Source organism: Euleptes europaea, chromosome 18, assembly GCF_029931775.1.
Source record: "Euleptes europaea isolate rEulEur1 chromosome 18, rEulEur1.hap1, whole genome shotgun sequence".
Lineage (NCBI taxonomy): Eukaryota > Metazoa > Chordata > Lepidosauria > Squamata > Sphaerodactylidae > Euleptes > Euleptes europaea.
In genome coordinates this window covers 37,792,391-37,814,009 of record NC_079329.1, presented here as the reverse complement: position 1 = coordinate 37,814,009, position 21,619 = coordinate 37,792,391, and the positions used below count along the sequence as shown (strand labels likewise).

At 48.0% G+C, this 21,619-nt stretch overlaps 1 protein-coding gene across 1 annotated transcript in view; it reads left to right on the top strand.

The window, feature by feature from the left end:
• Positions 1 to 413: 413 nt before the first annotated feature.
• GJC1 (gap junction protein gamma 1) overlaps positions 414 to 21,619 on the top strand; it is a 48,125-nt gene continuing 26,919 nt past the window's right edge. Inside the window, exon 1 of the mRNA XM_056863313.1 lies at positions 414 to 490. The gene's annotated coding sequence lies outside the window, so the exon portion shown is untranslated. The remainder of the gene's footprint in view (positions 491 to 21,619) is intronic.

The window sequence follows — 21,619 nt, the reverse complement described above, 5'->3', positions numbered from 1 at the left end:
GACAGGGGTGGAAGGGGAATAGGAAAGATGGGTGAGATGTTTTATTACTCAAAGTATTTTAATAAATTAATTGGCTTGCCCGATAGGGTCAGGGAGATTGGGAGGCTGCAGCTGCAAAGGGATTGGACCACACATTTCACGTTCTTGCTATTCATAAAGCTCGGCCATGAAAGGAGAACCTCGTGTCCCCCTGCCGAGCGGTCGAGATGCATATAATGTTCGTGCATCGTAACAGGGGGCGGAGAAATGGGCAGTGCCGAATTGTCTCAAACAATAGCAGGCTTGGAACATCTTTCTTTGGCTGTCAAAACTTGTTTTCTCACAAGTGCCGATGGTGTTGGGTCATTGCCGGAACGTCTGTTGCCCTGATGATTGTTTTGCCACATTCGGCAACATTCTCATGTTTATGTGACCTTTTTTTTGTCCCACATCTCTTGATGTCTCCTCCAGTTAAGTTGGTTTTCTTCCCTCCTGGAAATCACTGGGAACCGTAAGTATTTGCGTGATATTTGTTCACAGACTCTTAAAAAAGAAAAGAAGCATCTGTTGGGAAAAAACTTTGAAGTCAGTAGAGTGAGTTCTGCTTTCAAAAGCAGAGGAGAGATTTGGGGGAAGGAGAAGCTGCATAATGGTTTGTAGATCTTGTTTGGTTTCTCAGGCAGAGTGCAGAAGGCTGGCCCTGAACATCACTGGTCAGAGCCTTTGGGTATCAAATCTTCGATTGAATTCTGGAGGAGGGGGAGGGGGTGGAAAGGATGGAGCTGAGAAAACAAAGCCGGACAACTCTTGCAAGGCATGAAATATCGATATATCTATATATAGAGATATAGGTATATGTCCAGATTGCACCCAAAATTTCTAATTTAGAAGCCTTAAAAGAACAGAAACATCATCACTTCTTTTTGGGCTTCTAAATTTCAGGTGATTAGAAATTTTGGATGTGATACAGACATTCACTGTCATTCCTAAATCTGAAATCTTTCTGGACTCTACTTAGCATAGGCAGTAGGGTTTCAAGGAAGACTAACATTGTGGAGGCTGTCCCTTAAATTGTGAAGTATTTATATTTGCTGCTCTGGTGAACAAGATCCAAAGCCAAGCTGGGATTTTTTCTCAGACTCAGTGTTTCTCTTTCTCCTTTCATCTCTCTCTCTCACACACAGGCTTCTCACTAGTCTGTTTGCTTCACTATGCCTCTCTGGATAAAATCATTTGTGGGTTTTGCAGATGCCCTGTGTGCATGGGCTGTATATTCTCAAATGGACAACACAGGGAAAATTTAAAGGGTAAATGTAGGAGGGAAAGGCAGCCGAACTGCATTTCCCCTAATACATTTGCTGAACTTCTTGGAGTTTGCAATGAGAATTGCAGGAGGTTCTTTCAGACCAACAAAAGGCTGGCCATGGATTAAATCGAGTGACTGACGTTTAGTGTGTTTAGGTTATATATTTTGTAAGCTGTGTTTTTTTATTTAAAGATTGTACACTGTACATATGTTTACTGCTCCAGGATTTCCTGTTAACACTTGATTTGCAGTTCCATAAAATGTTTCCAGTTCCTCCTGGTCTATAAGGTGTTGCCATTTGGTTGCTAATTGTTGTGCTGATTACTCTAAAACTAATATTTTGTGCCATCAGTGAACACAGTAGGTGACTTGTAAATACTTACGTCTCTACCCAGAGCTTACAGTTTACACAGCAGCATACATGCCGGCAGTCTGCTGTGTGGTGTGGGAGACTTCTTCTGGGGCAAAAAGTTATGCCAGTGGAGGAGGCTTTTCTCAATTTCTCAATAAAATAGTCCATAGATCAAAACAGCTTGTTGGACTTACTCAGGCTGGATCCAGTACAAATATTCAGGAACATGCAGTACACATATCAATACAATTCATAATGAAAGGTTCACAGATTAAGAGGATGGAACTAGTACATTTTAAATGTCAGCTAAAATAGCAGTATGCCTGTTACAAAAATTACATGCAGGTCTTCGGGTTCCAGTCTGTCAAGATTGGGCATGATGTTTTAGTGGCCATGAGATCAGTTTTGCCACCATTTCTGTGGTCCTCTTGTCAGACCCTGGCAGGAGATTATTCTGGGGGAAAGGCTCTTTCTGCTGAAGAAAAAACCACTTGTAGCTTACAAGAATGGTATTTACTCAAAGTAAGACCTGGGCTTTTCCCCAAGTATGCCATCAATAAAAAGAGGGAGTCATCTTACGTTTGCATACAAGTCACAGTTATGCCCAATAATAATTGTGTGTGGGGGGGTGTGCATGACTTTTTTCATCCTCCTTTTCAGTAAATGCGGTATTTACAGGGATGAGTAGGCAGATCAGTCTCTTCTGAAAGCATAAAATACCTTCAGTTGTCATCTTCTGCATTGTGTGGGATTCCCCCAGAAGACCTCCACGTGCGTAAGGGTCCCTGTGCAAGCAGCAGTGGCAAAATTGGCCCCTGCTGTCGGCTTGTGTTGAAAGAAGGCGATTCTGTCTCTCACTGCCTTTTCCACAAGTGCAAGACAGTGCACAAGGCAGTTCTTTCGGTGGCATTTCGAAAACAGTCTAAATGAAATCGTGGGAACCATCTGCCGGACCTTCCGCTGCTTCCACACACGTTCTGATTTTGTTAAAAAATGACACTAAAGCGCTACAGCTGCTGCGCAATGGCTGATGCAAGCAGAACACTAAATGCATTTTCGTTTCCACTCGTGCATCGCTGCATACAGCCCTGTGGTTTGATGTTCACTTGTGGTTATTTAAGCAGAAATTTCAAATATATATATATTTACAAACTTGTCATATACACTCAAAATCCACCTCGGACTCTGAGACTTTAGCAATTTGCTCTCTCTGCCTAAAAAATAGGAATAATAATGACCTACTTCATAGGGTTGTTATGGCAGCAGGTTTGGTTTTGCAACCTAAATGATAATTGTTAGTAAAGAATGTAATGTGTAACTTCAAAATACGCCTATATTTTATTTTGCAATATTTATGTGCTTTATAGGCAATATTTGAGGTCTTTTCAAGTCTTGCATCCCAAGAGAAATTAACAGTACAGAACTTTGAAGTCCAGTCCTAAGTGCATTTACTTGGAAGTAAATTGCCTTTGATTTAAAAGGAATTGACTCCCAGGTAAATGTGTGCACAGTGTTGCAGTGTTGCCCTTCCATCCTATGAATGACACTACGTTTAGTGGGGTTTGATCCCAGGAATGTGTACAGGATGTGGCCACAATGGAGCTCAACCTCCATATGAATGTTTTATCTGGCAAACTAGAGATGGGATTGGAGCCATGCAGCTCAATTCTCTCCATGTGTACTCAGAAGAAATTCCCAGTCTGTTCAGTGTGGCTTACTTCCAGGCAAGGTTGCCTACAGTTGCAGCCTTAGTCTTAGAGCATTAAGGAAGGATCAGCTTGCTTACAACTTACAACTGGGAGGTCAGGAGCTACCAGTGATCAATATGTCCTGGGAACAGCCGTTCCTAGGGTCTGATGAAGAGTGTTGCCATGTATTGTTGATATATTTGAGCTGCTTCTTTTCCTCCTCTCCAGATCAGGAGACAGAATTACAGAATCATAGAGTTGGAAGGGGCCATATATGGGCCCCCTGTTCAATGCAGGATCAGCCTAGAGCAGTGATGGCGAACCTTTTAGAGACCGAGTGCCCAAACTGCAACCCAGAACCCACTTATTTATTGCAAAGTGCCAACACGGCAATTTAACCTGAATACTGAGGTTTTAGTTTAGAAAGAACAACTCATACATTAACACCCCCACTTCAACCCATGCTAGTGGAGTCGCTCTGCACAGGATCCTGTGCCCGGAAGTGCTCCAGGGGCGCGCCCCTCACCTTATAGAGCATGTAGTGCAGGTACAGGTAAGGGGTGTGTCGCTGGAAGTCGCACAGGGTCTTGGCCGGCGGGTAGCGGAGCTGGAAGACGGGCAGGTCGCACTTGCAGCTCCGCAGGCAAGAGGTGCGCTGCAGGACGTGCCCGAAGAGCTCTAGCTCAGCCAGCCCCTCATCCAGCGCGGCACCGGGGGCCTGCTCTCCAAAGGCCGGCTCCCCGAACCAGGGCTCCCCCGGTGCCTCGCCGCCACTGCCGGCACGCTTCTGGTGGCAGTGTGCCTCGCTGTCGTGCAGCAGGCGGTGGAGGCACAGGCTGGCCTCCAGGGCGCGGATGCTGTCCTTCCAGCCCTCGCCCTCATACTGCTCCAGCAAGTAGGAGTAGGTGTGCTGCAGCGGCAGCAGCTCGGCCGCCGGGAAGCCATGGAAGCTGTACTTCTCGTACTGTGCGCTGGCTAGGGTGGGCAGCGGCAGCAGCAGCCCCTGGCTTTGCCGCTCCATGCCCGCCCCGCTGCTGCTGCCTGCTGCTGCTGCTGCTCCGGAGCCGCTCAGTCGCTCAGAGGCCCATTGGGAGGCTCTGGGAAGCAGGGGGGAAAGGAAGGCGGGAGGCAGGCCCGGGCGGATCCCGCAGGGTCTTAGCTTGGCCGGCGGGCGAGGGGAGGGACCAAATGGCCAAAACGCACGGGAAGTTTTGCCTTGGATTTGCAACTCTCTAGATGTGCTGGGGTGATGGCGCGCGTGCCCACAGAGAGGGCTCTGCATGCTCCCTCTGGCACGCGTGCCATAGGTTCGCCACCACTGGCCTAGAGTATCCCTGACAAGTGTTTATTCAGCTGCTGCTTGAACACTGCCAATGAGGGGGCATCTCCCTAGGCAGCTGATTCCAATGCTGAACTATTCGTACTGTAAATATGTTTTTTCCTAATATCCAGCCAGTACCTTTCCGCCTGTAATTTATACCCCTTATTGCAAGTCCTATTCTCTGCTGCCAACAGGAACAGCTCCCTGCCCTCCTACAAGTGACAGCCCTTCAAAAACTTCAAGAGAGTAATCACGTTACCCTCAACCTCCTCTTCTCCAGACTGAACATTCCCAAATCCCTCAGCCTTTCCTCGCAGGGCTTGGTCTCCAGGCCCCTGACCATCCTCGTCTCTCTCCTTTGCACCTGTTCCATTCTGCCCACATCTTTTTTTGAGGTGAAGCCTCCAGAACTGCACACAGTACTCCAGGTGCAGCCTGACCAATGAGACCTATGAGGATACTAAAAGGCAGATGCCTTGAGAGACCCCAAAGTGACTGGGCATGTTAAGTTTTTAATAAAAACTTGGAACAAAGACCTTGTTTGTTGACGGTGGCTGAGGGACTTTTATGTGCTTGTGATGATGCAGAGGTGGAAGCTGATGTGGAGGAGTCCATGCTTGGCTCTGGAATGCAGTGAGGGGAACAATGGGATCTGGGTCAGTGGACCAAGCGCTGACCCCACTCACTAGAACGGTCCTGTTCTTTCTCCTTACAGAGCAACAGAATGGCTTGTGGGGTGCATATAAGTGTACATTCTTTTTGTTATATTTACAGCCATATCAAAACATAAATTTGAGAACCACTAGATGAAACCATGTCAACCTTCTTCAATCACTAGATGAAACCATGTCAACCTTCTTCATGTGCTATAAATACTTAAAATAGGGATATGGTCTGACTAGAGAGACTCCTTGGGCTATAGAGATTTAAAAAGGTAATACAGCAGGATCAGATGCTGGTGAGAGCCCCACAAAATCAGTTTACTCTTCCTAATCCAGGTATCTGGCTGGCTGCTGTAGGAAACAGGATGCTGGCCTTGATGGACCAGAGATCTGGTCCGGCAAGAGCCTTTTATGTTCCCAATCCCTGTCGGTGAGGAAGGCAATGCAAGCAGGCAGTTCATGGCAGGCTACAGCTGCCCTGGGCTAGAATACTTTTGACCTTGGGAACGAGATGAACTAGTTTTGGATTTTTGCTTGCCCAGTTGACATGTACTATTTACAATGTGGGCAGGCCAGTGGCGCCCATGAGCCGCCAGATGCCATACATGCAATTGCCACATGTTTTATAAACCTGTGTAAGGTGGTGAGTTCACAGTGGATTCACTGGAATATCAGCAGAAGGCTACCAGTGTTTGTTTGGTGTATGGTGGCTGCTTGTAAATGTACTGTGGTTGAGGTCCATGCAGTCAAACAGCCAATACTGCTGCGCCTCTGTACAGAGCCATGGCGCGGCCTTATGGGCAATACTGTGTACAGTTCTGGTCATCATATCTTGAAAAGGATCTGGCAGAGCTGGAAAAAGTACAGAAGAGGGTAACCAGGATGATTAGAGGGCTGGAGCACCTTCCCGTGAGGCAACGCTGTGGAGTCTGGGACTGTTGAGTTTAGAGAAAAGATGATCAAGAGGGGACATGATGGAGGTCTATAAAACTATGCACAAGGTGAAGAAAACAGTATTAGAATTCAGGGACAGACAAATGGGCAATTGGTCCAGGACACACAGAAGGAAAGACTTATTTACACAGCGAGTGATTAAAATGTGGAATTTGCTTGCAGAGGATGTAGTGGTGGCCACAGGCACAGGTAGCTTTAAAAGGGGATTAGACCGTTTCATGGAGGAGAGGTCTATCAGTGGCTACTAGCCGTGGTGACTAAAGGGAACCTCCACATTCAGAGGCAGTCAACCTCTGAATATCAGTGCTGGGAGGCAGCATCAGGCGAAGGCCTCTGCCTCTGTGCCTTGTTTGTTGGCCCTCCAGGGCAGCTGACAGACTGCTGTGTGAAATGTCTTGCTGGAGTAGACAGGCCGCTGGTCTGATCCAGCAGGGCTCTTCTTAGGTTATTAATTGCAGCGGTATGTGGAGGGTTTTGTGTGCTGTGTCCAAGCAAAGGGTGACAACATTATGGCTGTTTTCACACATGTTGGATAATATGCTTTCAGTGCCCTTAGCAATCATTTGAAGAAGAAGAGTTGGTTTTTATACCCCAATTTTCTCTACCTTTAAGGAGTCTCTAAACAGCTTACAATCTCCTTCCCTTCCTCTCCCCACAACAGACACCCTGTGAGGTAGGTGAGGCTGAGAGAGCTCTAAGAGAGCTTTGTAAGCACTTGTTCCCGTAGTACTCCTTAAAGCAACATCCGTAGACAGGTAGTCCAGAAAGGGCTGACTTTATTAGAAAACATACAGGTATTCAGAGCTTGTAGATGTAAAAAGGCAGGAATGGGGGGGCAAGGATATACAGGATGACTAGCCCAAGGTCACCCGGCTGCCTTCACGTGGAGGAGTGGGTAAACCAACCCGGTTCTCTACATTAGAGTCTGCCACGCGTGTGGAGGAGTGTGGAGTCAAACCTGGTTGTCCAGATTAGAGTCCACCGCTCTCAACCTCTGCACCACGCTGGCTCCCTTATCGTGAGGCTGCGTATTGCAGAGGTACGTGGTGAGTGGTGGTCTATGCCACCCAGGGATGGGATGTCAGTGGTGGTGGTCTTGCAGGTGAAGTTGTAACCAAGTAGAGTTGTGGCTCAGAGGGAGAGTGGACCCTTTGCATGCAGAAGGTCCCAGGTTCAAGACTTGTCCTTTCTAGCTGCAAGATTTAATGGGGAAGACTTTAATCTACTCAAGTTCCTGGAGAAAGTAGGCAGTTCTGAGCTGGATGCTTCATAAGCTCATTGCTGCTGAAGTTTGCCCATCCGGAAGTACATGAGCCACCACTGAAAAAATAACTGGGGCATAGCATGGCAGTGCCATGGAATTATTGGTGCCCCAGCCTGGCTCCTGTGCTCTCTTTCACCACCACTTTAAAGTCTGGTATTGTATTTGGGGGAGCAGATCCTACAACCAACCCCAAAGGCCAAACAAAAGAACAGTGGATCAGTGTTGAAAAAAAATCTTAACCCCCCTGTTTAAGGTCTGGTGTGAGAGATGAAAACGTTGCCTGCAGGGCACCGTGGTGGTGTGTGCTTGGTTTCGTTGACCAGAGGTGTGTATATTAGTTCCAGCAGAGGAAAAGCTGTGGGTGGAGGAGAAAGTGAACGGGGCCCAGGGAAGGGACAGGGGGCATTCTTGGCCATTTAATTGTTGGGTCAGGGAGATTTGCTGCTTGTATGACTGGGACAGTCCCCTAATTTTTTATATCGATGTTCCATTTTTAAAAATCTTCCTTTAATATTGCGGGACTCACACCCTGCAAAGCTCCAACATGTGTGAGTCTGACTCTCCTCACTGACCTTTCACAAGTGGCAGAACCTTTGCGGAGTTCTCTGGCTCTGCCTACACAGATTTTTTGAGTAGTCCTGATGGGCATGACGTTTGAGAACAACAGTGAAGGGAATTACCTTCTTCCCTATGTCCGCTAAAGTGTAAACCTGTACAGCTGCAATGAAGGGCGTCTCCTTCCCACAGCTCCTGCTGAGCCTTAACAAAATGTGTTGTTAAATAAAGTTTTGATGATCATTTGCATAAATGATTGTAAAAAGGATTTGGTATTAGGCAATTACTTGGGAAAGAATCCGTTAGAGGCCCGGGGCCATGCAAAGCAAAGCAACCTGTGGAATGGACGCTTGGCACAGCGTGGTTGGTGGGAATTGAGTATCCGTGGTGTCAAAAATTAGGTGAGTGTTTTGGGGGATCTGGTGGGGCCAGCTGCAAAGACAGCCACCACTGTTTTCAGAGAGAGAATATTCCCCAAATGCCGAATGCTGTAGACCAGGGGTCCTCAAACTACGGCCCGAGGGCCGGATCCGGCCCCCGGAGGGCTTTTGTCCGGCCCGGGGACCGAGAAAGCCAGTCCCCCCTTGCCCCCTTCCCCAGAGCTTTTCTGGGCTTCCTGGCCGCATGCGCCCAGCCGGAAGCCTCCCTCCCGCCCCAGTTGCCCCTTCCCTGCTCCCTCTCCAGCCCAAAACCCCCTTTCCTGGTGGGAGGAAGAGGGCGAAGGGGGCGACTGGGCGGCGTGAGGCGGCAAGACGCCTTGTGCGCCGCCCAGTCGCCCTCTTCCTCCCACCCTCGCTGGCCCAAAACCCCCTTTCCTGGGCACATGAGGCATCTTGCTGCCTCGCGCGTGCCCAGTCGCCCCCTCCCCGCTCTCCCTCCCAGCCTCCCGTGGCCCTGGCGTTCCTGTTTTGGCCGCAGTCGAGCAGCGTTCTCACGGCTCGGGGCTCTCTCTCCTCCCGGGGGTATCCTTGTGGCCTGGAGGTAATTGTAGGGGCCCCTTGGGGCAGGGGGCTGGGCATATCTCCAGGGAGAAGAAGAAAAAGACTTGTGGCCATTCATGCACAGGAGGTTTTGCCTTGGATTTGCCGCTCTCCAGATGCACATTTTCCCCATCCGAATTCTCAGAACTCAAAAGTAAGCTCCCCCCACCCCCGGGCAGAGTTTGGAGAATTCGGATGGGGGAAATGTTCATCTGGAGAGCAGCAAATCCAAGGCAAAACCTCCAGTGCATAAATGGCCTTGGTTTTTACATGCCGACTTTCTGTACCACTAAAGGGAGACTCAAATTGCCTTACAATCCCCTTCCCATACTTTCCCACAACAGACGCCCTGTGAGGCAGGTGGGGCTGAGAGAGCTCTAACAGAGCTGTAACTTGCCCAAGGTCAGCCAGCTGGCTTCGCGTGCAGAGGTGGGGAAACCAACCAGGTTCACCAGATTAGCCTCCGCTTCTCACGTGGAGGAGTGGGGAATCAAACCCAGTTCTCCAGATCAGAGTCCCCGCTCCAAAACGCCACTCTAAACCACTACAGGGGGAAGGTCCGGGCTTGCGAGGAGGATGCTTTTCCGGAGAGCCCCCTCGGCCGCCACCTCCTCCCCCGCACACGTGGGGAATTTGTTCATATTTTTTTCAAACTATAGTCCGGCCCCCAACAGTGTTTGAGGGACAGTGAACCGGCCCCCTGTTTAAAAAGTTTGAGGACCCCTGCTGTAGACTGACAACCCGGGTGCCCTTCCATGCACTGTCTACCTATCAGAAGGCAGAATGTTAAGTTCAAAAACTATTGGGATGTGGCAGGACTGTATGCAGCATTCTGTGCAGAGTTGCTGTGATGTTGTGGCTTAAGGGTAGAAGTACATGTTAGAAGAACCGCATGACTGCCATTGAAAATGGCAACATTTGATTGAATTCTCTCCCCTTATTATTTGGGTGATAATTAGCGCTATTTATCCTGTGTCCTGGCTTCATAATGCTGAGCATTTCTCCCACCCACTCCCAACAACAGCCAGTGATAATGGAATTGGAAAAACACAGCAATATTATGTTTGGTAAATGATATGACATTATGGAGGGGTAGAACCTGACACAGGGCCCCCATTTTTAGCAATAGTCTTGCGTTCCTTATTGTGAATTTCTGCCCTAAGACAGAGACTGGGTTTAAATCTTGCCTCTGACAAACCACTGGCAGGGCCCCCATTCCTGGGGGACTTCTGAGCAACACAGATAAATCTTCTTTAACCTTCCCTTCTGTGGTTCCAAATGGGTCTCCAGCTTGCAGGTAAATAGTACCAGCCTGATAATGCTGAAGTGATGTGGGAGAAGTGCTCCTTGCAAGTAAGCATGCAGAGAATCGGTGATGCTAGCACTGGCTCTGTCCCATCCCCTGTCTTCCCTTCCACCAAGTTGGGAGTCTTCATTGTTTGGGGAAGTGTATTCCTTTTGAGAGTAAGGGCGTCCCTAGGGGTGAATGGCCCCTTGTTTGCGAGCGGGCGGCTTGAAGCCTCTTGAGTGGGCCGGGCCACATCTTCCTTCTGGGAAGAAACCTGGTCCTTTGCCCTTTCCCTGTGAATGGCTCATTATCCCAGGCTGCCTCCTCCTCCTGATGACCCCGGCTTGTTTCCAGAGGCTGCCTCATTAATAAGAATGGCATGTTGACGGCCTGTTGTGGTGACTCCACAGTGCGGAATGTGGGGAGGCTGTCTTGTGCTCCAACTTGGTGTCATTTTAACATGAAAGGATAATGAACGGTATTGGCACTTATCCAACCGTACAGCTCCGAAGACCTAAGGGGTACTTAAGTCTTTGCAAGAGGGGGTGGCAATTTCCATCAATTTCCCCCCTGCCAATGCAGAACCCCACTGTGTTCCCTATGCTATTCCCGAGGGCCTGCTGCCTTGCAGGAATGAAGAAGAAGAAGAAGAGTTGGGTTTTATATCCCACTTTTTCTCTATCTTTAAGGAGTCTCAAAGTGACTTACAGTCGCCTCCCCCCCCCCACAACAGACACATTGTGAGGTAGGTGGGGCTGAGAGAGTTTGGAGAGAACTGACTAGCCCAAGGTCACCCAGCAGACGTCTTGTGGAGGTTCAACAGATTAGAGTCCACTGCTCATGTGGAGGAGTAGGGAATCAAACCTGGTTCTCCAGATGAGAGTCCGCTGCTCTTAACCACTACACCATGCTGTCTCTCAAGGGGGGGGGCAGTGGCCTGTAGTGGGAGGGGAAAGTTTCTCCGCAAAGGCTGTGGGGTGTTGGATGCACGATTGCCAGGAAATCCAGACTGGTGTTCTGAAGAGCGATTTTGCTTAGGCTGTAGTTTTGAATAGGAAAAATATCCGGTTTTGAAACCTGGGCTTGGAGTTTCAAAGAAATCTACTTGAAATACATGGTTAGCCAAAAGTTAATGGTGAATGGAATGGTTGTGACTAGAGCTATGAGGTTCAATTGATTCATTAGGTTTATAGACTGAAAAACGTTTGTATAACTAAAAATGCCCCCAAGTTAATCACACATAGGAATTCACAGTGGATAGCCGTGTTAGTCTGTTTGCAGTAGTCAAAAAGGGCAAGAGTCCAGTAGCACCTTAAAGACTAACAAAAATATTTTCTGGTAGGGTATGAGCTTTCGTGAGCCACAGCTGTGGCTCACGAAAGCTCATACCCTACCAGAAAATATTTTTGTTAGTCTTTAAGGTGCTACTGGACTCTTGCCCTTTTTGACACATAGGAATGTTAGTTTTCTGGAAATTTAGAACCCAGGGGAAACAATAGTTGTGTTTTTCTTTTTTTTCTTGTTGTTTTGAAAAGCAGAAATTTGGCAAGAAATTGAAATTTATGAAATATTTTCTTAGGGAACATAAACTTATTTTACAGCTTTAGGAATATAAAATGCATGACTTGCCACATTGACCAGTTGGCTGGGATTTACTCGTAGTCTGGCCATACCACCCAGAACCTGTTTGAGCTATTAGATGGCCTGGATTGTCAGTGTTTACTTTTTTAAGAAACAAGTTTCTAGATTTGGAGAGAAAAGACAAAATGTGCATCCTGTTGTCTGCTTACTTTATGTAGTGGGATAAGGCCTGTTTGGCCCTCTCGATGTTCTAGCCAATGAGAGAAGTCTTGGCTGTGATTGACGGGTATGGGAAGCCGAAGGGCTTGCTTGGCCTCCTTGTTGGCATGAGTCCCTGCTTCTGAGCTTGCCTTGGTTGAGGGTCTTCAGCAGCTTTCGGTAGTTTTTTTTTTGCATTTTCTGCTTCCTCGCATTAACTCCCTGCTAAAAATAAGTAAGCTTAAGGTAAAGTATCTCCTTTCCTGCTTTTTGGTGTGAATTTTCTAGTTAATCCAATAAACAGCAGCAATGTAATAAGAAATGTAAAAAGGGCAGGGTTGATCAAGACCTCCCAGTCCTATCTCTAATGCTGAGAATGGCAGAAAATCAAAGTGAATTTCTATGTTCAAAACTGGAAGATAATTTTAGGTCCCTCTCAAAAGAAGGCAAATTAGGTAACTAACATATAGTTAGTCCAGAATTTCAGTTTGTCTGTGGAAGCTAGGGTTGCCAGGTCCCCCCTGCCCATCCATGGGGGATGGGGGGTAGGATTGCCAGATCCAGGTTGGGAAACGCCTGGAATTTTGGGAATGGAGCCTGGGGAGGGCAGGGACCTCAGTGGGGTGCAGTGCCACAGAGTTCACCCTCCAAAGCATCCATTTTCTCCAGAAAGTAGTCTGGAAGTGAGCAGTAACTCCAGTGGATCCCCAGATCTCACCTGGAGGCTGGCATCCTTAGTGGAAGCTGTGGAGATTGGAGATAATTTGGCTTATCTAAAAAAATAAATCTTAATAGGAGGATTCAGTAACACCCTAAATGCTTGCAAAAAACTCTGAGATCTAGATTAAACTTTGTGCACAGTAGTGTATTGGCAGTTCTCCATCACAAAATGCTCTGAAGGATGAGTATTGTTCCTGTTACGAGATAATCTTCCATATATGGATTGTCAGCATACGCTTTGCTTGAGTACGCTGTTAGAAAGCATATTCATGTTCTGGAAACTTGGGTATGTGTGTATGGAGCAGCTGTGGGCAAGGAATCTGTGACATCTCTTGTTGGGGTTCAGTTAAATAGCTGGGGTTATGGATCAGTATATTAATCTTGAGTTTTGTAGTCAATTTCTGAATTGTTTGTACACAGAAACTCTTACACTCGGTATTACTTCATGTTGTTGGAAAGTAGAAATATAAAAGCCAGTGGGGAAACACCCCCCCAACATTTTGGGGAAAATTGAAATATATGATCCTTACTTTCCCATGAAACCTAAACCTGTTGTGTTGCTTTAACAACGTAAAATGCATAATTTATAGTTTAGTTAGCATATAAGATGATATGAATTGGCATATTTATGGAATTTAAAAGTATAGATTTCTCCTGGTAATGTTGCAAATATACTGGGCCGGTACTAAAGTGAGGGAGTTTCAGACTACTGCACCATATGCCATTTTAGCACATGTCACTAATTCAATAGGAAAAATCTATTTCATAGGTTTTTTTCAGCACTCACAAAAATTTCCCAATTTGTCTGATGGATAAATTGAAATAAAAAGTCCTCGGCCTTTTTCTTGCTATGCATTCCTGAGTGAGTAAAACCTTGACTTTAAAATCATTTCACTCACTTCAAAGTAAAAACATTTTATGGAAGTTGTTTTCAGTGCTCCCTCCCCAAAATTTCTCAAAAAGTCCTTGGAAAAAATCCAAAAGCAGTTTTTCCCCGTCCTTTTCCCGGGGTGTTTTTGGGCCTTCGCATCTCTCTAGTTAGTAGATATTTGAGATATTTAAGGCTGAAGGACTGAGACCCATCTCACAGAAGCTCATACTGGAATACAGGTTGTTAGTCTTTATTGGGTGCCAGTGGACTTCCATGGCTACTCCACTGCAGTACAATGCTCAATTGTTTGGAAGCTAGTCCCATTCAAACAGATAGGATTTACTCCTGAGTAAGTTTGAATGGGATTTTAAGGCTGTGGTCCTATTCACACAGTATTGACAGTGAGCTTAGGGAAACTAGGCAAGCCCCATTGAAATCAATAGGAGGGAGGTGTGAAAAAAGCCAAATCTTCAGCTGATGATGAAGGCTTTTTCATTTTTACTAAAACTAAACAGTACCAGGTCAAGTGTGTGTGCATGGTTAAGTCTTTAACTGTCAAGGGTGCCTGCCTTGGGAGAAAAGCACCCCAGAACTTCCTACACAGGAACTGAATGTTGAGCCAAGTACTGCTGGAGCAACAAAAAATCAGGAAAAGTGTTCGAACTAATAATCAGTCAGTCCTTGAGCATTTAGAAAGGATGGATCTGATCACTAAGAGCCAGCACGGGTTTCTCAAGAATAAGTCATGTCAGACTAATCTTATCTCCTTTTTTGAGAAAGTTACTACCTTGCTGGATCAGGGGAATGCTGTAGACATAGTTTATCTAGATTTCAGTAAGGCTTTTGATAAGGTTCCACATAGTATTCTAGTTGACAAATTTGGAAAATGTGGTTTAGATCCTATTACTGTTTGGTGGATCTGCAACTGGTTGACAGATCGTACCCAAAGAGTGCTAGTTAATGGTTCCTCATCCACTTGGAAAGAAGTGACTAGTGGAGTTCCTCAGGGATCTGTGCTGGGCCCTGTGTTGTTCAACATCTTTATAAATGATTTGGATGAAGGAATAATTTGCAGATGATACTAAATTGGGAGGGGTAGCAAATACGGTAGAAGACAGAGCCAAGATGCAGGATGATCTTGACAGGCTGGAGAAGTGGGCTAGAACTAATAAAATGCACTTCAACAAAGACAAATGTAAAGTTCTGCATTTAGGTAGGAAAAATCAAATGCATAATTATAGGATGGGGAAGACTTGTCTGAGCAGTAGTGTGTGTGAAAAGGATCTTGGGGTCTTAGTAGACCGAACACTGAACATGAGTCAGCAGTGTGATGCGGTAGCTAAAAAGGCAAATGCAGTCTTGGGCTGCATCAACAGAAGTATGGTGTCCAGATCACGCGAAGTGATGGTATTGTCAGGCATGGGCCTGAGAAAGGAATGTTGTGGTTTCCCCAGGTGCCAGCCAAGGCCAGCTTCGTGCCTTGTGAACAGTGTGTTTAGACTCCTTGCTGTGGGAACTCTCCTAGCACCCTGACAGCTCCAGGGAGGGGGGTTGCCACGGTAGCCAGATCTACCCAGATTTGCTCTTTGCTCTTCTTTATATGCCCTGTACTGTACCCATAGCTTTTACTAGTGTCCATTTGACTCCTGGCTTCTGCTACCTGTGGATTTTTCTAATAAATCAGCTTTCTTTGGACTGCCTGTCTGCTGAAGTCTGTTTATGGGATTATCACGGGACTAGAGCTCACATTTGGACACTAGTCATATCCTATACTTTTCCCTGGCTGGAGCCCTGGAGGGATCGCCGGGAACTCGGGTTAGAGTTGTGGACGAGCTCCCCGAGGATTCTGACCTCCTCTGTACTGTCCTTGAGGAGGTGCGGCGGACTCATGCAAAGACCAACCGACTGACTGGGTTGGTGGCGGATCAGTGGCATCGACTGGCGGCAGCAGCCCCCTGGGAGACGCGGGACGCTGACCTCCATGCCCACAACGAACTTTGCTGTCTGGCGCCTTGCTGGAGGAGACCCGGTTGGCGCAGGAAGACTCTACTCTCCTGACCCAGCTGTTTGCTGAGTTTGCGTTCCACGGGGCGCAGCGGGAGCCAGCGGCCCCAATCCAGGTGCCCGATTCCCAGTTCCCAATGGCGGGGGCTGGGGGAGGAGCTATTCCGGATCCCAGCCAGTGCTGCCGGGATGCACAAAACGCAGCCGCCAGGACAGTTTTGTCCCTTATGGATTTACCGCCAGACACGGCATCGGAGGAAGATGTACTAAAGGTGCTGCAACCAGAGTTCGGTCCTTCCTCCGTGGATCTTGCCCACAAAGTCTTACCGCTACTGGGCAATCATAAGGAAATCCAGCTGTTACTGGAGCACGTGGCCAAGCCGCTGGTGGTGGCGGCGGCGGCTCGGGCCGCCGCTTTGGAAGCGGCGCAAGCTCAAGCTGCTCAACAACAAAGGCAGCCCTGGAGCAGGCGGCCATAGCGGCCGGAGCGCAACCGAAAGGCCAGGGGGGCCTGGCCTGGCCTGGCCTTCATTCTCTCCGGAGCTCTATCCGCCCCGGGATGTGGCCTGTCGGCAACGACTCACCTTTGCATCTGACGTGCAGGATTACTTTGATGAAGGGGAGCCTGACGAAGAAGAATCGGACGAGTGGAATACCATTTTCAGGGTCAGCCAAGCCCGGTGGACTGAGGGGGCTGAGGAGGAAATACACGCTCTAAAGTTTCAAAACCGAGAGTTGTTAGATCGCATGGCCCGGATTCAGAACCAAATGGACATGCTGGTGCGCGAGTATGGACGCCTGCATCGGGCCCAAGCGGTGCCCACGCCAGCACCAGTCCTGGGATGACCGGCCCCGGGGCAGCCGGCCCCAAGACAGCCGGCTCCAGGACAGCCGGCCCCAGGACAACTGGCCCCAGGGCAGCCGGTCGTCCCATGGCAACAGCCCAGTCTACGAGTAACTTTCGACGGATCTGCGGAAGCGCTGCCATGTTTTCTACACCAAGTGGATAGCTACATGAGAGAACAGGAATGCCTTCCCCACAGAGGATAGTCGGGTGAGATTTGTTTCATCTCTTTTGACTGGGAGGGCTGCTGAATGGATGATCCTACAGTTTGTTACTCGAGCCCGATCCGTCCGCTCGCTCAACGAGTTTATGCGAGCGCTGAGAAGATACTTCGAGGACCCGTTTCAGGGAGAGAAGGCCAAGGCTGCCCTTCTACAAATCCGTCAAGGATCCTCTTCAGTCAGGGAGTTTGCTGATGAGTTTCAGAGACTCGCTAGTAAGATCGTAGATTGGACAGAAGCTACCCGGGTGGATTACTTTCGTGAAGCCTTACACCCGAGATTTTGAACTGGGCTTATATGCAGCGGGATCCAGCCACCCTGGAGGAGTGGATCCTACTGGCGGAGAAAGTTGAAAGCCGCTGCCAGTTCATTTCTCTTGCCCAACATCAGGCCAAGGAGGGGGGAGGCCTCTACCGCACCTTATTCGGCGCCAGCATTCTTCATGCGTAAGAAAACTGGCGATTTGCATTTATGCATTGACTTTCGAAAACTCAATGTGGTTACTCAAACGAATGCCTACCCTATTCCTTTAATCACGGATCTTTTGGGGCAACTAAAGGGGGGACACATTTTTACCAAATTGGACTTAGTCGAAGCCTATTACAGAATCAGGATTCAAGAAGGAGATGAGCCCCTAACAGCCTTCTCCAGTTGCTTTGGAATGTTTGAGTTTCTGGTGATGCCTTTTGGATTAAAAGGGGCCCCAGGGGTCTTCATGCAACTCATTAATGAGATCCTACACGACTTGCTGTTCAAGGGGGTGGTGGTTTACCTGGATGACATTCTCATTTATTCAAAAACCTTTGATGAACATGTTGCCTTGGTTAGGGAAGTATTGCAACGTCTCAGAGACAATCAGCTCTGTGCTAAGGTGTCTAAGTGCGAGTTCCCCATGGTGCGGAGGCAGTTTTTAGAAGGATCTAAAGTGCCCTTTGAAGTTCCTCCCCAACTTTGCTCAGATTGCGCTGCCCATCACAGACCTCCTTAAAACTAAAGGAAAGGGAAATGCAGCCACCTTGCCTACAGCCAGAGTAAATTGGACCCCCCAGTGTCAAAATGCTTTTGACAGCCTCAAACGACTGTTTACTTCTGAACCGGTTCTACAGCACCCTGATTGTGAACAAACGTTTATAGTCCAAGTAGATGCTTTTGAGGTGGCAATGGGAGGTGCGCTGCTGCAGCGGGGGGGGGGGTGGTCAACTGCATCCGTGTGCTTACTTCTCTAAGAAGTTCACTCAATCTCAGCTCAATTGGCCGATCTGGGAAAAGGAGGCTGCAGCTGTTAAGCATGCCCTCACGGTGTGGAGGCAGTTTTTAGAAGGATCTAAAGTGCCCTTTGAAGTTTGGAGTGATCACAAAAACCTGGAAGCTTTAACGGGGGCTCGCAAGTTGTCCGCAAAACAGATGCGATGGGCGGACTTCTTTGCCCAATTCCGCTTCGTATTGAAGCATGTGCCATGGAAGCAAAACTTACTGGCCGATGCTTTGTCCAGGCTTCCCCAATATCCTACCAAAATTGATCGCCCCACAGAGTCTCTCCACTCCTGCCCAAAGAGGTTTCTTACCCACACTGGCAGTTCAAACCCGGTCACAGACCCGGCCCCCAACACCGCCGCTTTCGAAGGGGGGGGAAGCCCAACGCCCGACCATGCCGGACGGGCCGTCCGCCCCGCTCCCCTCGCTCCCCTCACCGGCACTGACTCCTTCACCCATGCAGCCTACCGGCATGATTCCCAAGGTGCGGGGACCCGAACGCTCGGTCGAGCCGTCCACCCCATTCCCTTCGACTGCGCTGGCCCCTCCTCCACTCGAGTCGCCTGCTAGCGTGGTTCCCAAAGTGCAGGGAGTGGAGGGGCTTACTGATTCCTTCAAGGAAACTCTCCTTCGCAGTTGCCAAGCAGAGCTCTCCTCCCAGACCCTCCTGGCTACTCTAATTGAACGCGGAGGTTATTGGTACAAAGATACTAAGTTGTATGTTCCAAAAGTGTTGTGGGGGGAGGTTTTGGGTCTGGTTCATGGAGGTGGACACTTCGGATTCCTCAAAACGTTGCATTTGCTGAGGAGGCAGTTTTGGTGGGCGGGCATGCGATCGGACGTGGACTCATTCATCCGCAGCTGCCCAGTGTGTGCTGCTACCAAAAGACCTTAGGACAAGCCGCCCGGACTGTTGCAACCCTTGGAAACCCCTACTGGACCCTGGGAAGTAATTGCAATGGACTTTATGACAGATCTACCCCTCAGTGAGGGAAAAACAGAACTTTGGGTGATCACGGATCTGTTTTCGAAACAGGTGCACCTTGTACCTTGTGCAGGTATCCCTTCCGCCCCAAATTTGGCCCACCTCTTTGTGTCACATGTCTTTAGACTACAGTTTTTCACACAAGATAGTGAGCGACCGCAGGGGCACCTATGTGGCTAAGTTTTGGAAAGCTTTCCTAAAATTGGTTGGGGTGGAACAGGGACCGCCAAGTGCTTTCCATCCCCAAACAGATGGCCAAAGTGATCGAGTGAATGCTGTGTTGGAATGCTATTTACGCTGTTATGTTAATTGCCACCAGGATGATTGGGTGGGGCTGTTGCCCTTTGCTGAATATGCTTACAATAATGCTGTGCACCAATCCATTGGATTCAGCCCTTTTCAGGTTGTGTATGGGAAAGAGTTTGGCCCCATTGGCCATGTCGATGTTTCAAGGGAGGAGACTTGTCTGAGTAGTAGTGTGTGTGAAAAGGATCTTGGGGTCTTAGTAGACCAAACACTGAACATGAGTCAGCAGTGTGATTCGGTAGCTAAAAAGGCAAATGCAGTCTTGGGCTGCATCAACAGAAGTATAGTGTCCAGATCACATGAAGTGATGGTATCGCTTTACTCTGCTCTGGTTAGACCTCACCTAGAGTGCTGTGTTCAGTTTTGGGCACCGCAATTTAAGAAAGATGTAAGCAAGCTGGAACGTGTCCAGAGGAGGGCAACAAAGATGTGAGGGGTCTGGAGACCAAGTCCTATGAGGAAAGGTTTAAGGAGCTGGGTATGTTTACCTGAAGAGGAAACGACTGAGAAGGGATATGATAACTATTTTCAAGTACTTGAAAGGCTGTCATAGAGAGGATGGCGCCGAGTTGTTTTCTGTTGCTCCAGGAGGTCGGACCAGAACCAACGGGTTGAAATTAAATCAAAAGAGTTCCCGTCTTGACATTAGGAAGAATTTTCTAACAGAGCAGTTCCTCAGTGGAACAGGCTTCCTTGGGAGGTGGTAAGCTCTCCTTCCCTGGAGGTTTTTAAGAAGAGGTTAGATGGCCATTTGTCAGGAATGCTGATTCTGTGATCTTAGGCAGATGATGAGAGGGAGGGCATCTTGGCCATCCTCTGGTCACTGGGGGTGTGGGGTGGGGGAGGTAGTTGTGAATTTCCTGCATTATGCAGGGGGTTGGACTAGATGACCCTGGTCGTCCCTTCCAACTCTATAATTCTATGATTCTATGATGTATCGTAAAGTTAAGGATTATCAGCAGATTTGGATAGTGAGTTAATTTCAACCTCTGATAGTGCATTACCATCCTAAATGCAGTATGTCATATTATGTAGTAGATTGCCTTAACATAAAACTCTTCATACTATGCAGTTTCTAGAAAGTTAATGCAAGCTTAACTTTAAAAACATTTAACTCATTCCAAAAGAGAAAATACTTCATAGGAGCTTCTTTCAGTGTCCCCCAGAATATCTAGTTTTCACACTGGAAAAAATGAAATAAATGTGCTTTGGGTTAATTTTTTTTAAAGTAAATGCACACTGCAATAGAGGACATAATTTTGGAAGACACATTCCTTCTTCTCTCTTTCCCAGAAGAGAATGCCTCTTCGAAGACAGCTGCTGTAGCAGCGCATGCATGCATCTCTTCAAAACAAAGTGCTGGATCCAAACTGAGGCCATTTATGCATGGCTGTTTCCTTGTGGTTACCCCGCTGACTACTTCCCGGCTTTGCCTTGATTTTGCTTGCATTTTCTGACCATCAGAGGTTGCCTTGCTCTCCCCGTGCATTTCCATGCGTATTGCACACATTTTCTGGATTCGTGTTTAGCCAACATCCAGAAAACCCAGGCGAAATGCACAGAAATGAGTGGGTAGAGCGAGGTGGCCTCTGATGGTCAGAAAATGCAAGCATAATCAAAGCAAAGCCCCAAAGTAGTTGGCGGGGTGACCACGAGGAAACAGCCATGCAGTGGCATTTTCCACTGATTCCCCCTTCCCACTTCAGACCCCTTTTGTGTGGCTCCTCGGGGTCCCCTCTCCCCCAGGAGGAGTATGTAATGGAGACCAGTGAGCTGCTTGCATGGGTCTCCTGCCAAAGAACCAGTTTAAAGCGATGTTCATTTGCTTAAAAAAAAAAAAAAAAGCACATAACTTTTCCTGTTTCGGTTGTCAGCATTGCTTTCTGCTGGCAGTAGTTACCCACAGACACAATTTACATTCTCTGTGTGGCTACCCACACCCTAATTATATCTCTGTGTGTTTCACTCCAACCTGTTACCCTCAGATATCCAAAATTCTCCTGCACTCATAAACACATCCCTGGGAATTCTTTTTTCCCCATTACATGTCAGTTGGACAATGTGGCTGATAGATGGCTGGGGAAATGGTACCCTGGGAGGGGGGGAAGGAGGGCTGAAGCAGTCCCAATCTGAATTGGGCACACATGCACCTGGGAAGAATGGAAATCCCAGTGCATGTGTGATCCAAAGTCCTGGTGGTGGCACTCGACATGTGGACTTTGTAACATGTGAATCTGCAGGAAATTATTTCTATCTGTAATGCACACCTTGCAACTCTGGCCTTTG